The sequence below is a fragment of the Apodemus sylvaticus genome, chromosome 2 (assembly GCF_947179515.1).
Source record: "Apodemus sylvaticus chromosome 2, mApoSyl1.1, whole genome shotgun sequence".
Classification (NCBI taxonomy): domain Eukaryota; kingdom Metazoa; phylum Chordata; class Mammalia; order Rodentia; family Muridae; genus Apodemus; species Apodemus sylvaticus.
In genome coordinates this window covers 58688454-58702921 of record NC_067473.1, presented here as the reverse complement: position 1 = coordinate 58702921, position 14468 = coordinate 58688454, and positions in this window count along the sequence as shown.

Below are 14468 nucleotides of genomic sequence, written 5' to 3'. Positions count from 1 at the left end.
AGTGGGGAGTCTGGGAGGTAACTAGGGTTAGGTGAAGCCATGAGGGCAAAGCCCTTAAGGTGGTATTAGTGACTTCTTATGAGACTCTCGAGCTAAATGCCTTCTGCGGAGCTATATGCTGCAAGAAAATGCTTAAAGAGACCATGGTTTGACCAGTAAGTCCCTAAGCCAATGGTTCTCAACTGTCCTAATGCTGTGACCCTTTGATATGGTTCTTCTTGTGACAGTGACCCCCCCAGCATAGATTATTTTGTTGCTACTTCATCACTGTAATTTTGCTAGTGTTATGAATTATAATGTAAATATCTGATATGTGACCCCTTCTTTAGTAACTTACTCTACCTCAGGTAGTCAGATAAAGAAATAAAAAACAACGTAAGGCAAAAATATGTCATTCTGAAGTAATCCAGTCCTTGAGGTTATAGCCTTCATCAGAAGTGGGAAAATGTTACATTAGAAGCTAGAAACCAAGAAATAATAGAGAATACAACCCCTGGAAAGGAGTGGTATAGTAATGCTGTAGGGAAATTGTAGGTCCTAGCTGCATGGCTGGGTGAGAAAGTAGCCATCAGACACCAGGAAATGGGCATTTTCAGCTGTAGACAAGTTGATGGATTTGGGGGGAAGTCTCGTTAACGCAAAATAAGATGATGGACGATTGAGATCACCTTCATTTCAGAAACGACCAGTCCAGTTTTCTTTCCATTGCTGGGTTAAAACACTGACCAAAAACAACATGGGGAGAAGAGGGTTTACTTTGACTCACAGGTTATACACCATCATCAAGGAAACCCTAGGGCAGGAGCTCAAGGAGGAACCTGGAGGCAAGAACTGAAGCAGAGACCACGGAGAAATGCTACTTACTGGTTTGCTCTCCAGTTCGTTCAGCCTGCTGTCTTATACAACCAAAGACCTCACACTCAGAGGTGGCTCCGCCCACAGTGGGCTGTGTCCTTCTGACATCACTCATCAATCAAGACGACTCTCCCACAGACTTAACTACAGGCCATTCTCATAGAAGCAGTTTCTCAACTGACCTTTTCTTTTTCCACAATACCCTACCTTGTGTCAGGTTGAAAAAAAACCTAAACAAACAAACACCTCAAACCACCATAAGGACAAGGCTTTTGTATAAGAAAGGGACAGTAACCATGAGACAGTTTAGCTTAACAATGAGGGAAGTCTATAGAGTCATAATTATTGATTTCACCAAAACAAAGATGATGTAATGAGAACCAGCAAGAACATGCTCACAGGATTTCACTGGAAGGGATTACTAAAACTTTGCTTCGTTAAAAAGTCAACAGTGTCCACTACTGAAGACTTGAAATATAATAAAGAATAAAGCTAACATTCAAGAATATGAAGCTAAATCTCTAAAAGAATAGCAAAATAGTACATTTTTCATTTACTCACTGGACAAATATTTATTGAGTTTCTATCATATGCCAAGGCCTGTACTGAATGTTATGAACTAAATACATTCTGATGGTGAGGAGCAGATAAACACCGACTAATCCATAAACAATGTAACATCACTCAGTGGTAAGTACTATTTAAAAAAAAAAAAGATAGGCTAAAGGTCAAGACAGAGTTTTCTCTTTAAGAACTTCTAGAATAAAGGCACAAATAAAGCTGAGAGCAGCTAGGGAAATGGCCAGATGGATAAGACTCCTTGCTCAGCAAACAAAAGGAGCACATAAAAAGCCAGGTATGACCGAGAATGCCTATGACCCCAGCATGGACAGGTAGCAACAGGGGGATTCTGGGAGTTCGCTAGCCAGCCATCCTAGCCAAACTTGAGCTTCAACTTCAGTGAGAGATTCTGTGTTATGAGAATGCAGACATCAGCAGAGTAAAATATTGTCTTGCTCTGATCTCTGTTCACACATAGTACACACACACACACACACACACAGAGAGAGAGAGAGAGAGAGAGAGAGAGAGAGAGAGAGGAGAGAGGCACAGGCACATGCCTATATACAGAGAAAGCAATCAAACAAGCAAAGGAGTCAGCAGTGAGACTATACAAAGTAAAAGCATTTGCCAAGCAAGAACAGCAGGTACATATTAAAATAAAAGCCAAGTCTAGTGTTACCAGGAAGGAGTGATAGCCAACTGGCTGGTCAAACTATCCAGAGCTTCTGAATGCTATAAAGGACTTCAGGTTTTGTTCTAAGTAAAATGGAGAGTCATTGGGTGATTTTGAGCTCTGAGGAAAAGTTACTTCTGCTGCCCTGTATAGCATTTGTGACAAGATTGGATGGGTGGAGTCAGGGGGAGGCACTGGCTTGAACTGGGTTTTAGATCTTGAGGCCAACAACTAAGCTCTAGACAGGACAATAGTAGCTAAGACATATACATATATATGTATGTCTTAGCTACTATATATAATATATAATTACACACACATATATATGAATATATTATATTATGTATACATATATACACATATACATATACACACACATATAACTCAAATTTGAACACTCAAGTCCCTAAATCATCCAATCAATAGTTCCCAAGGAAGAAATACAAACGGCTAGTAAGTATCTGGAAAGAAAGTTTTGAACATCCTTAGCCATTAGAGAAATGCAAATTAAAACTGCTTTGAGAGTCTATCCCACTCCAGCCAGAAGGGCTAATTATTAACCAGACAAGGACAACGAAGACTGGAAAGAGCGTAGGGCAAGAGGAACCCTTGTTCACTACAGGTGGGAATGTAACCTGCTCTAGGCATGGGGAGATCAGTATGGCAGTTCCTCAAACAACTGAACATCAACAGAGGCATGACACTGCTCTGTGGACATTCTAAGGACTCTCGGTCGGCACACCTTAGAGATGCTGGCAAGCCAGCCGAGATATCCATTACAGATGAGTGGATAAAGGGAAGGAGATTTTTCCCTAGTGGTAAGCGAGAATGAAAGCATTGCATTTGCATAAAATGGATGGAGCTAGAGATCATTATGTGAAAAAAAAAACAGGACTAAGGTAGCACACCCTCTCTCAGACACAGAATCTAGATTTAGACTTAAAGATAGAATTTTTTCAAGTGTAACAGAGAGTCTTAGACCACTTGGTCACTGAGGGAGACTCTGATCCAACAACGATGGCACCGTCTTTTCTCTGCTAATTTGTTTGAGACAAGGCCAGTGAAACCTGGACTAGAAACTGCTGTGTAACTCACAATTCTCCTGCCACAACCTTCTGAGGGCCGTGGTTATAGAGAACCTCTATGCCTGATGCCAGAATCCTTATAAAGAAAGCATAGATGGGGGAGACTTGAGAGAGACAAGACAAGGAGAAGGGATGTTCAGCAATCATCTATAAAACCACAGACACCAGAAGCGAAGACAGACTCGTGGAATGGATTCTCCCTTAGAGCATCCAGAAAAAGCCAGAGCTCTGTGGAAGCTTTGATTTTGGAGTCCTTCCCTCCAGAGCTGAGGGAGAATAAACGTCTGTTTCTTGAAGCCACCCAGTCTGTGTTAATTTGTGACAGCAGCTCGGGAAACTAACACACCCCAGATCGTAGCTGCTCTTCAGTCTTGTTGCCACCATGAGAAGACGAGACACATGGAACTGGGTTGGGTCTGAGAGCCTGCCAAGCCCAGCAGGGAGCTCTGTGCCCACGGGAGAGCTTCCCGGGAAAGGAGCAAGACGCGAACTGCTGTAGTTGGAGGTCACCAAGATTTTGGAGTAATTTCTTTTACAAAGAAATGGCTAATATTTGTAAATATGCAGTGAGAATTAAATGAAAAAAATTTAGTTGCACTAAGATATAAAAATGTTTCCAAAGGACACCACATGTTAAGTAAAAAGCCCACTTGAGAGGGAATAGCTTTATGTATAAAGACAGATTTGAAATACCTGGAATGTTCTGGGAGTGGTGGCACAGGCCTTTAATCCCAGCACTGAGGAGGCGGGCAACAGATCTCTGCGGTCAGAGTCTACAGAGTGAGTTTTACATAGAAAAACCTTGGTTCAAAACATGTCCCCTCCCCCACATTTAAAAAGAAGAAATAGGTAGACTATCAAAGGATCTATGTCAGCTGAAAGAGGCAGATAAGAGAGAGAGGAGAGGGAGAAGGAAAGGCTAGTAGAAGAGAGGAAAAAGAGAGAAGAGAAAAAAGAGTAACTAAGAAAGAAGGAGGTCAAATGGGAAAAGAGAGATGGGGGAGGAGAGGGAGAGAGGAAATGAAGGAAAAACTATCCATCCACATTAGTGGTCTATCCCTTAACTACCCAGCCACCTTGTCCGGACAGCCCATAGTAGAAAGTGCAACAGCTGGTCTCAAACAGATTCTACCCTGTCAGTAATCAGGAAAGCCCAAGTTCTAGATGGAACTGTCTTACAGCCAAGAGCTGGGTAAAGGAAAATAGGTTTGAATCACACAAAACTAAATGTCCAGGATAATACAGAGCAAAACACTTTTGCACACTTCAGATAAGGAACCAAACTGGTGCTTTTGGTTCAGAGTGAGCTGGTGGCATCTCAGAACAACTGTCACGTGCTTTCTTCTACCAGGGATGCCACCCTAAGTCCAACCCTTTGGGAAATTCTCATCCTCTGGAGCAAATGGGATTCAGTCAAGTGCTGTCTGTAATCGTGAGAATGATGTTTGAAGTCCCAAGAGCATCCAGCAGGGAGAGGCTGCATGTATTAATGCACAGCAGCTAAAACGCATAAACCACGTGTGCCTGAATCTCAAATGCACACTGGGTGAGAGACAACAGAAAAGCAATTGCAGCTGAAATGTTCCCTTTTGTGTGATGCGTTTGTGGATGGGAGCATCAGAGGACTGGAACCAGATTCAAGATGGTGGCTGTTTGTATAAGAACAGAGAACAGTAAGGACTGTGGAGTTAGGAAACGGGCTGGGAAGATGGCTTCATGGGCAAGGGCAGTTGCTTAGCAAACATAAGGACCTGGGTCTAAATTCCCAGCAGCCAGACGTAACTGCAGGTGCCGGTAACCCTGGCAGGTAGAGACAGGTAGATCTGAAAGCTCCCTAGCCACACAGCCTACCCAAAATTGTAGGATCCAGGCTATGGAGACCCTGATTCAAAGCAATATAGTAGAGCATGATAGAGAACATCCTACGCCCTGTTCTAACCTCTGCATGCGTGTGCATGGGAATGTATATGCACACTTCATATCACACAGACAGCACGCCATAAGGACACACACAGACACACACACACACACACAGACACACACAGAGACAGACAGACAGACACACACACACATCTACCATGTATAAAAGAAGAGTAAGTAATTATGATGACAAAAACTATCACTTTCCTTAATCCTGTAGATCATGGATGAAGGTGTTTGCTATATCACCGTTAACATTTGGGTTTGTTTGTTTGTTTGTTTTTTAGAAAAGAAAACAACTACTATATAGGCAAGGAATTCTCCCTTTGGGATACTAGTGTTTGGCCATTTTGTGGCTCTGGGAAAGAGCATTATCCTTAGAACAGAGGCAGAACTAGTTCAGGGCACCTGACCAGCATGAGGGGACCTGCCCTGCTCTGTCTGAGGTCCTCTACATGGCCACTCACGTGCCTCGCACAGTGAGAGTCGCTCTGGGAGGACTGCCAACCTGTAGCCAGCAGCTTTATGAGGAGGGCAGGAACTGCAGAATGAGAGCTACATGGACCTCTCGAGGGGACCAGTCTCTCAGGTAAGAAGAGTGCTAGGCTTTTTGGGATAAGGATGAAGATCTGACAAAATAGAAAGAATGGGTGAACAGAAAATGTTCCCCGGGATGGGGGCACCTGGGACAAATGGCCCACCCCTCCCCCGATCATAGACCAGGACTGGCTGCTTCCTTGGGCTCCGGGTGGGAAACTTCTACCCTTTACTTTTGACCTGGATAGTCATGGCTGTCTCTGTAGTCTCCACTCCTTAGAGTCTATTCTTGGATCTATGGAACTGTGAGAAGACACAGCAATGAGACACTGTACTCCGGTGAGCATCTGAGGCACTCTGCACTACAGCTGGCTTTTTCTCAGTTCCCTTGTTCGCCCATCTTTCCTACCACCTCATCATGTGTTAGCTACAAGGCATGGTGTCAGACTCTATGCCTTTAATCATCTTATAAAAACCCGTACCTGCTTTCAAAGAACTGCTTTGCTTTATGCAGGTCTCCAGCTTGTGTAAAATGGTATATAGAAACAGAACTCTGGACAGACCCTCTTGCTCGCTCTACATGCATATATTTACCCAGCTGTGCATGGTGTGTCTTCCTGTTCCTACTTAATGAAGGCTGTCTGAACTCCAACCAAGACCATGTGGCAGAGTCTGGCCTTACCTCCTAACCAGAAAAACACATCCTTCACTCTTTTCAAGGGGGAGAAAAGCCAATCTCATAATTGGCTTTGCATTGCAGGCATATTTGTAAGGGGTGAAAAGAAGAAAACATTTAAAATATTTGATCTATTTTGGGTGAGGTTCTGCAGCCTTGGCCTCACAGGCTGTCATCAAGGAGGAGAGGCAAGAAGGCAGTTATTTCTCTTGAGGGGTAGACTGTTTTAGAGATCCAAAAATGAGGAGAGAAAACATATTTTCACAAAGAACAGTGTGTTAACTGGAGAAAGATGGTTGTGTGGACCAAGCAGATGAACCATGTGACATGTGTGTGTGTCTAACCACTGCTCAGGCTGTGCGGGGATGCTGATCATTTTATATCAAGCTGGGGAATGGGAATAAATGAAATGCCATGTCATCTTTTTCAGAACTTTACACACCTTGGTCTTACTCCAGACTCCTTCTTTCCCAATGGCATTTACCCACATCTAAGGCTAAAGGAAAAATGTCCTCTGCCTGACCCTTGTTTCTCTTAGATTCACTCTTTTCTTTCCTGTCAAATTACTCCACATTAATTTATGCTGCAGGCCACCTCTCCATCTTCCTTGACCTCACATCTTGGTCCCCGACCATTCTGTCTTCAGCCCCCTCCCTCTTTTCATTGATACTCTCCAGAGAGTAGCTGACCTGTCTCATTCGCCCTAAGGCTCTCAGGTTCTCTCTGTCTTTAATGTCTCCTGGCACTCATTTCTTCTATGTTTGTTTTCCTCCTTTTCTTTTCCTTTTTCTTTTATTCTCTGAAATACAGACACACCACAGTGCCCACACCTGATCTCTTTCCTTAGAGACCAATACTTTGGCACAATTGCTTACTTCACAGGGCTGGTGTAAGGATGAAATGTATTGAAATAACTATGAAGTCCACATATTTATTCATGTGACAGTTGTGAAGTGAAATGACTTTCTATGAAACTTTTCTCAGTCCTGACAGGGATGACGGTTTGGGTGACGAAGAGGGTTGCACAGTCACTTATCAGCTCCTTGGCTCAGATTCGGTGTGATAGATCAGATGATATACGTGTTAGCCCGCTTCTTCTCTGCTCTCATCACAGATGTGCGCCCTTGCCCAAGCTGCCAATGTTACCTCTTTGATGAGGCTTTTTAGGTGATCTGTAATGTCTGTTCTGCTGCTTCACTCATGGTTCCCAGCTGTAATGCTTTGTATCTGCTGGGCCCAGGGAGTGGCACTATTAGAAGGTGTGGCCTTGTTGGAGTAGGTGTGGCCTTGTTGGAGTAGGCATAGCACTGTTGGTGTGGGCCTTAAGACCCTCATTCTAGCTGCCTGGAAGCCAGTATTCTGCTAACAGACTTCAGGTGAAGATGTAAAACACTCAGCTCCTCCTGCACCATGCCTTCCTGGATGCTGCCACGTTCCCACCTGGTGATGACTGAACTTCTGGACCTGTAAGCCAGCCCCAATTAAATGTTGCTCTTATAAGAGTTGTCTTGGTCATGGTGTCTGTCTGTTCACAGTAGTAAAAACCCCAATTTAGCACAGAACCTCTTTCCCTCCCACGCTGCTCTGCTTATTTCCCCTTCTACCCTTCTGCCTCAACAACCCAAGTCCTGGAGCTTCTGCCCCTTCAGAATTACTTAAGTCCTCTCCAGCTGTCAAGATTGGGTCCAGACGCCCTCCTCCAATCCCTCCAATTCCAGCGCTCAACTTCAATCCTTAGACTACTTATGGCCCCAGAAATACCGTCAGCACCTTTACTATCTGCTGACTTGAATTATTTGCGTCAAGGATGTCTCATCCTTGTCTCTGTATAGATTAATTAAGTAATAGCTTGCTAATTAATAGTTGATTGAATGATGCCTAATTAATACATATTTCTGAGTGCTGCTAATTCTAGTCATTTCTGGCAATACTGTAGCCAACAAGATAGACACAGAACTTTTAATATAATATTTTAACAGAGACCATATAATGTAATTACTGGTGATGTGCCCATTTTATATATCTCTGTATTTCTACCACTATTTTCAGCTATAATTTAATAATGTAAAATAAATTAATATTTGACATACTGTGTATACTCACCTGTGTGCAACAGTTGGCACTTTGACATTGACTGAGTGTGAGTTTGGGCAGGCCAGGAACCCTGGAGTTTCGTTGTCGATACCCTAATTAAGAGGTGCAGGTGGCTGGAGGAGGCAAACCAATGATGTGGCCCTCCCACATGCTCATGAATACCAGGAATACCAGACAGAACAGTCCATGTATGGACTTCTGGAGACACTGGAGATACACTGTTCTTAGAGTTCTTCTGGAAGGCAGAAGAACCATGGTGGTAACAGTCATAATAAAAGAAAACACCTAGGTGTGGCTAGGGTTTGATGTAGGCACTTGAAGGCCAGTTAACCAACAGCATAAGAGCTACCTTGTAAGAGAGGGAACTGAGGTGGATGGCCAGACTCCTGGAGAAGTGCTAGTTTGCTCTTCCCAATGCTCTACCATGGCCTCCTCTTCTTTGCTTGCCATTTCCACGGGGTGATTTTTCTAGTGATAGATCCTGAACTTATCTATCATTCAATTGATCTGGTATTCTACATGGAACTGTCCTTAGAAGTATTATCTCTAAGTCAGTCTTTGGGATAGAGATGTTTCAGGAAATTTTTATTGAATTTGTTTACTCAAAGCCTGTGTAGCTCTAAAAGACATGATAGTTGAGCTGTACACACAGACACAGACTTGGGTATGGAGACAGAGGCAAATGAATAATTATTAGTCTCCATATTTCAGTGTCTGACTAGCACAAAATATCATGGAATGATATTTTAAAGTTTTAAAATAATTTGGTCTTCTTTATCTGGTCCTTAGATTAGGTGATCCATCTTACTTTGGGTGTTCTGAGCTAGGGCACTCCAAGCATTCTTCCAATCTAGCACTCTAAAGTTTTCCCCTTCCCCTGAAGAAAACGGAACTAGAGATTGGCTAAATTCAAGAAGACTGGTCTGTGCCTTCACTGAAACAGGGTCCTATGTCTTGGAGCATATCTATCTGGGGTCAAATACAAATGGGGACATTTTTCAGGCATGAGCAAGAGTGATCAGGAGATCTGGGGCTATGCTCTGAAGAAAGCCCAGCCATTCCTACTGTCCATTTCCGTTATCATACAAAGACTGTGCTTTGCTGAGATTGGCTTTAAACTGGACTTTCTTAGTGAAACGAGAAGATTCAAGATTCCCTGTAACTCAGTAAAATCTAGTTTGGGCATATCTTGGATTTAGACCAAGGCTCCATGTAATAGATAAAGCAGTCTTTCTCTGGGCACTATGCATCTCTTCTGTTGGGAAGGTACTCAAGGATGGAGGGTCAGTTTGAACGTACCTAGCTCCATGTTAATGTTTAAGACAGTTGTGAAACACAGCGATTGGCTTACAGATGTTTCAAAATATTAAGAACAAATAGAAATATATCTTATTATCTCTTTCTGTATGTGTTTAATGAGTTTACTAGCATCTTTTAAAATAAGACCCTGGGACATCTGTGTTATCATTACTTTTCTCTTACACATCTCCATGAAGTCAGTAGGCAAGTGTTATATTGGGAAACAAAGAAGTTTAAGAACCTAACCTCAGAACCTAGAGGATTTTAGAGCAGAGAAAGCATATGCACTGCAGGTTAACCAGCTTAAGTAAGTACTCTCAAAGCTTGACAGCCACCTCAGAGCTGGCATGGAGCACAAGCATGAATCAATGCAAACTTACTTTGTAAACAGGGCTGCTCAGCTCTGAGTGATCGCCCTTGACACAACAACTGAAGGCCGGGATCCAACTCACCCTCTGAGTTTTGCTATTTTAAACTTTAATAGCTGCCCATTCCCTGACTATGGGACCTTGACCCTAGGTAGACCACGGAACGCTGCTTTCTGCAGCCACAGAACTTTTTCTGATGCTTGTCATTCCAAAGAGATCGGTGACATTCCACTGGGCACTGAGAGGATAGCACACAGTCTCCCCACCCCCCCACCCCAATATCAGGATAGACTGTGTTTTGGAAGGGCTAGTCAGGGAGTTAAGAAATAAAAAAGAAAAATGTGTTTAGGGTCAGCTTTAAATGGAATGTTCTAATGCTCTAGAGACCTCGTCCTTACTGGTCGCATACACGCTCTCCTCTGGCATGCTCTGTCCCGCTTCCGGTTCTCCACCAGTCATTATCAGAACCTAATGGTCCCAAGCTTTGTTTTCTACGAGGCCTGTGCCAAACTACACAAATGAGTTACTACGCATGGCTAAGGCTCAATAATGTTTGATATTTTTCTCTGTCTTAAAAAAAAAAAAAAAACCAACAACAGAGAAAAACACCTTGTGCTCTAGGACTGTTTTGTCTTATAGTGACCTCTCCTCTTATCTCACCCACTGCTGGCAACCATCTTCTTCTGCTCTGTCTCTGTGTTGCATGTTTCCTTTCAAAGTTTTGAATATTGCTTTGCATGTGAGCCTCTTAATTTATGTACATGGCATTACTGTATAGCATCCTGATTCTTGTCTGTCTTTCTAGCTGCTGTGCTTTAATGATCCAAAGAACAAAACAAACAAAAAACCCAACAGCAGAATTTGCCTTAATATGATTCCCATTTTAAACTCAAAAGATATGGGAAATTTCAGGCTGAGTGCAAACTGTGGTTAAATGTGTTTATAAACCAACGGTTAGGGCCTCTTAGCATCTTTTATGTCTCTGTCTCTGTCTCTGTCTCTCCTGCCTCTATTTGTCGTATCCTCACTGCTATGCACATGCATGGTCCTCCGGATATTTGCTGTAACACTCTCTTTGCATTCTTTTTTTTTTTTCAGCTTCAACCCCCAACCCCAACCCATGCTTCTTCTGCAACAGGAATGGAACAGAATCCCGCCATCTCCCTAGTGGAGACGGTCTGCTGCTTCTCCGTCATGCTTCACTGCAGAATGAAATACTGCAGGTCTCAGCCTGCCCCACCCCCACTCCCACCCCACATCAGACTTCATCTCTCTCTGCTCCTGACCCCTTTTCTCCACTGTAGCTCCACCGTGCAACAACACACTGTGTTGCCCAGGCCTTTACAATGGCATCCGACTCTGCCTAGAATATTCGTCCCCTTTACACATCTGCCTGGCTTCTTCCTGCCCTTCCTCTGATTTGTACTACCATGCCAACAAGACCTCACTGCACCCACCCTTCCCCACCTAGACCCCCCCAAAAATAAAAAGGAAAACATTGAAGACAGCTTATCCCACCTTGTGTTAGCATATATCCCCTCTGCATAGCATAGATCTAATTGGATTGTTCAGGTCTTGGCTTCCCTCTACCCTTCATGAGAACAAGAGCTCCACAAAGCCCTGGTCTTTGATGTAAGCATTACGGTATCCTCAACTTTGGTTCTTGGTGCAAGGTTGTGTGAGTAGATGGATGTGTGAATGACTGAGTAGTGAATAAAGGCTATCCTTCTAAAAAGAACCGTGTCATCGGCCTCCTGGTCATCTTTCCAGCAGTGCCTTGCTTGGCCTTCCTCTGCTCCAAGCACTCCAGCATGCCCATGCCCACACTCAGCTTTCTCTCCAAGCTCTAGCCACATTAAGCCTTTCCCCATGCTCTTGAAGGAATCTTGTTTCCTCTGGTCTTCAGATTTCTAAGCCTATAGCTCTCCTTGCCTTGAACACTGTTCTTGCATGTGTGTCCATCGGGTCCCTCAGGTATTCCTCTAGGAAGCCTTTTGATTAGCTCTGTCTGAACTAAGTATCCTTCTACTCTACAGCGTTGTGAGTGTCTAAAATCATTGTGTTTATCCTCCCCAACTGCTTTATTTATCAGCATCAATTCTCTACTTTGTGGCTTCTGGAAGATAGGGGAAGGTCTGCCTTTTTTATCATTGTTTCTGCATTGCCTGGTACAGGGCCTCAGCCTCTCACGGACATAGCTATAAACTCTCATAGTGTTGGAACTCAACTGCCAGAACTAATTTGTTGAGTGGCTCTTAATGAATACAATGTCCAAGTACTTTGGGTGAATTATACATGGAGATCACATTGCACTAGTTAGAAGGAGCCATAGAATATCCCCAAAGCAGTTTTTAGCATCCAGAAATATCCACACAGAGATAATAGCTAATCAGTCCCTCGTGGGAATTTTAAACAATTCTGGCTGTGGGGACTTTCCATGCGACATCACTTTCATCAGTGTGAGGGGTGAGAGAAGGGCTGGGTGAGCCTGCTGAGCTCAGCGACAAGAAGCCCACTGGTCTTCTGGGTTATTTTAAGTGTCCGTTCCCAGGAGGAGCGTGACAACTCAGCTTTCTCCCATGTTAACATGAGAATTTCAATAAAGGCCATCCCTTCCAGCCTCCCTTGAAAGAATAATAAATAAATGTGATAAGAAACTGTTCCACAAAATAAAACAGACTCCATAGTCAAGAATGGCCAGCCAGAATCCCAGAATCCCACATGTAGCTGGGAAATGCTTCCTATTTAAACTATTCACCTCAGTCAAATGGGTGGTAATCAGTAACCTCCCAGCCCTATATTCTTTAAAATACAGAGAGAAAGAGAGAAAGAGAGGAGAGAGAATATGAAAATATTCCTGGAGTTGTTGATGTTTAAAAGAACAGTTCACTTCAATGTATTCATAAATGCCTCTGGACTAATACCAAATGTTTGTTTCCTTTTAAGCTTAAATGTATGTTAATCAATTTTCATTTACTTGCTATTGATATGTTAATATGGCCTTATATAAAATATGTAAGTATACTTATATATTTATGCATATTATTTATGTTCTGAAGTATATAAAAATCATATATAACATACATAGATACATACACCTCAATTAAACTAGGTGACCTCTGTGAGTCCTGGGAGTTTGGACTTTAGTTTACAGCATCACATACATGCCTTAGGAAGAAAGCTAACATGCATCAGTCCAAATTAGCCAGCACCACTCCACTGTGGTATATACTTGTGGATAGTTTGGATGAATAAAGGCAGACTATGCTTGTTACACTGAATAGAATCATTATTCTCAGTTATATCCCAAGTTTGTTTCAAGACATGAGTCTGGCCCTGTCACCAGATAGACACTCATGCAGCCAATACTGTTCCTCATGCAAGCGCGCAATCACCCTGTGCAGCCTTTCTAAAGCTGACTTACAGTCACAAGAAGGCCTCTTGCACTCTTGTAAGACAAATTCTGATAAGAACTGAGGCTTGGAAAATGTTCAAAGATTCCAAGCTAACTATGAGAGTAACCTTTGTGGGTTATGGACTTAGGTCTTTCAAGACCACAGCCGTGTGGGGTGGAGGCAGCCAACAGCTGTACACTGCAGAGAGCAGGACAAGAAGAGCTGGGTAGTTCTTCCTGATTAGAAAAATAGGCACAGAATGGAAATGGGGGAATGAGGGAAGGACAGGCTGTTCACTGCAGACCTCTCGAGGCCAGTCTTTCACATTCTGTTCTTCTCTGGGAAGGAAGAACAAAATGAGGGTGATTTTCATTGAATTGGAACATATGGAAAGCAAGTCTGAAGAATAATAGGTTTCCTTTTGGTTTTATAACCAATAACTTAACCATAAATAAATCATAAACTTAGTCTAAAGTCTTCAGTTTAAAGAAAGCCCAAAGAGAAGAATTAAATCTACTAAGTTTTCCGGTTTTGAAAGCCAAATTCATGTCACGTTCTAAGATCATGTCTCGAAGTGAGGCAAACAAAACAGACACTCTGAATGAAGCCAGTCAGTCAAGTGTGTAGAACGAAGAAAGCAAAACATATTTCTAAAGCTGAGTGTTAGCCTGCCTTCTTCCAGATACCTGGTCAATGTGTTTAGCCAACATCTACTGCTTATCAGGCTGTGACGGGGGTTGTTATTCTCATGGTGCATGGCACAGCTCAAGTTTGTAACATCTTTGAACTGTTGTTTCAAACAATATGTTCATCAAAAGGTAAATAGTATAGTCATTCCTCACATGAACTCTTTGTGAATATAATTAAATCAAGAAAGGGTTGCTTAAAAGCACAGGTTGGCTGTTTCCATGATCACCACGATTCTGTGTTCTCACGTTGTGCTCGTTACTGTTCAAGGTGGGAGCAGGGAGCAGTCAGTCCACTCTGCACTCAGTCAGGAAG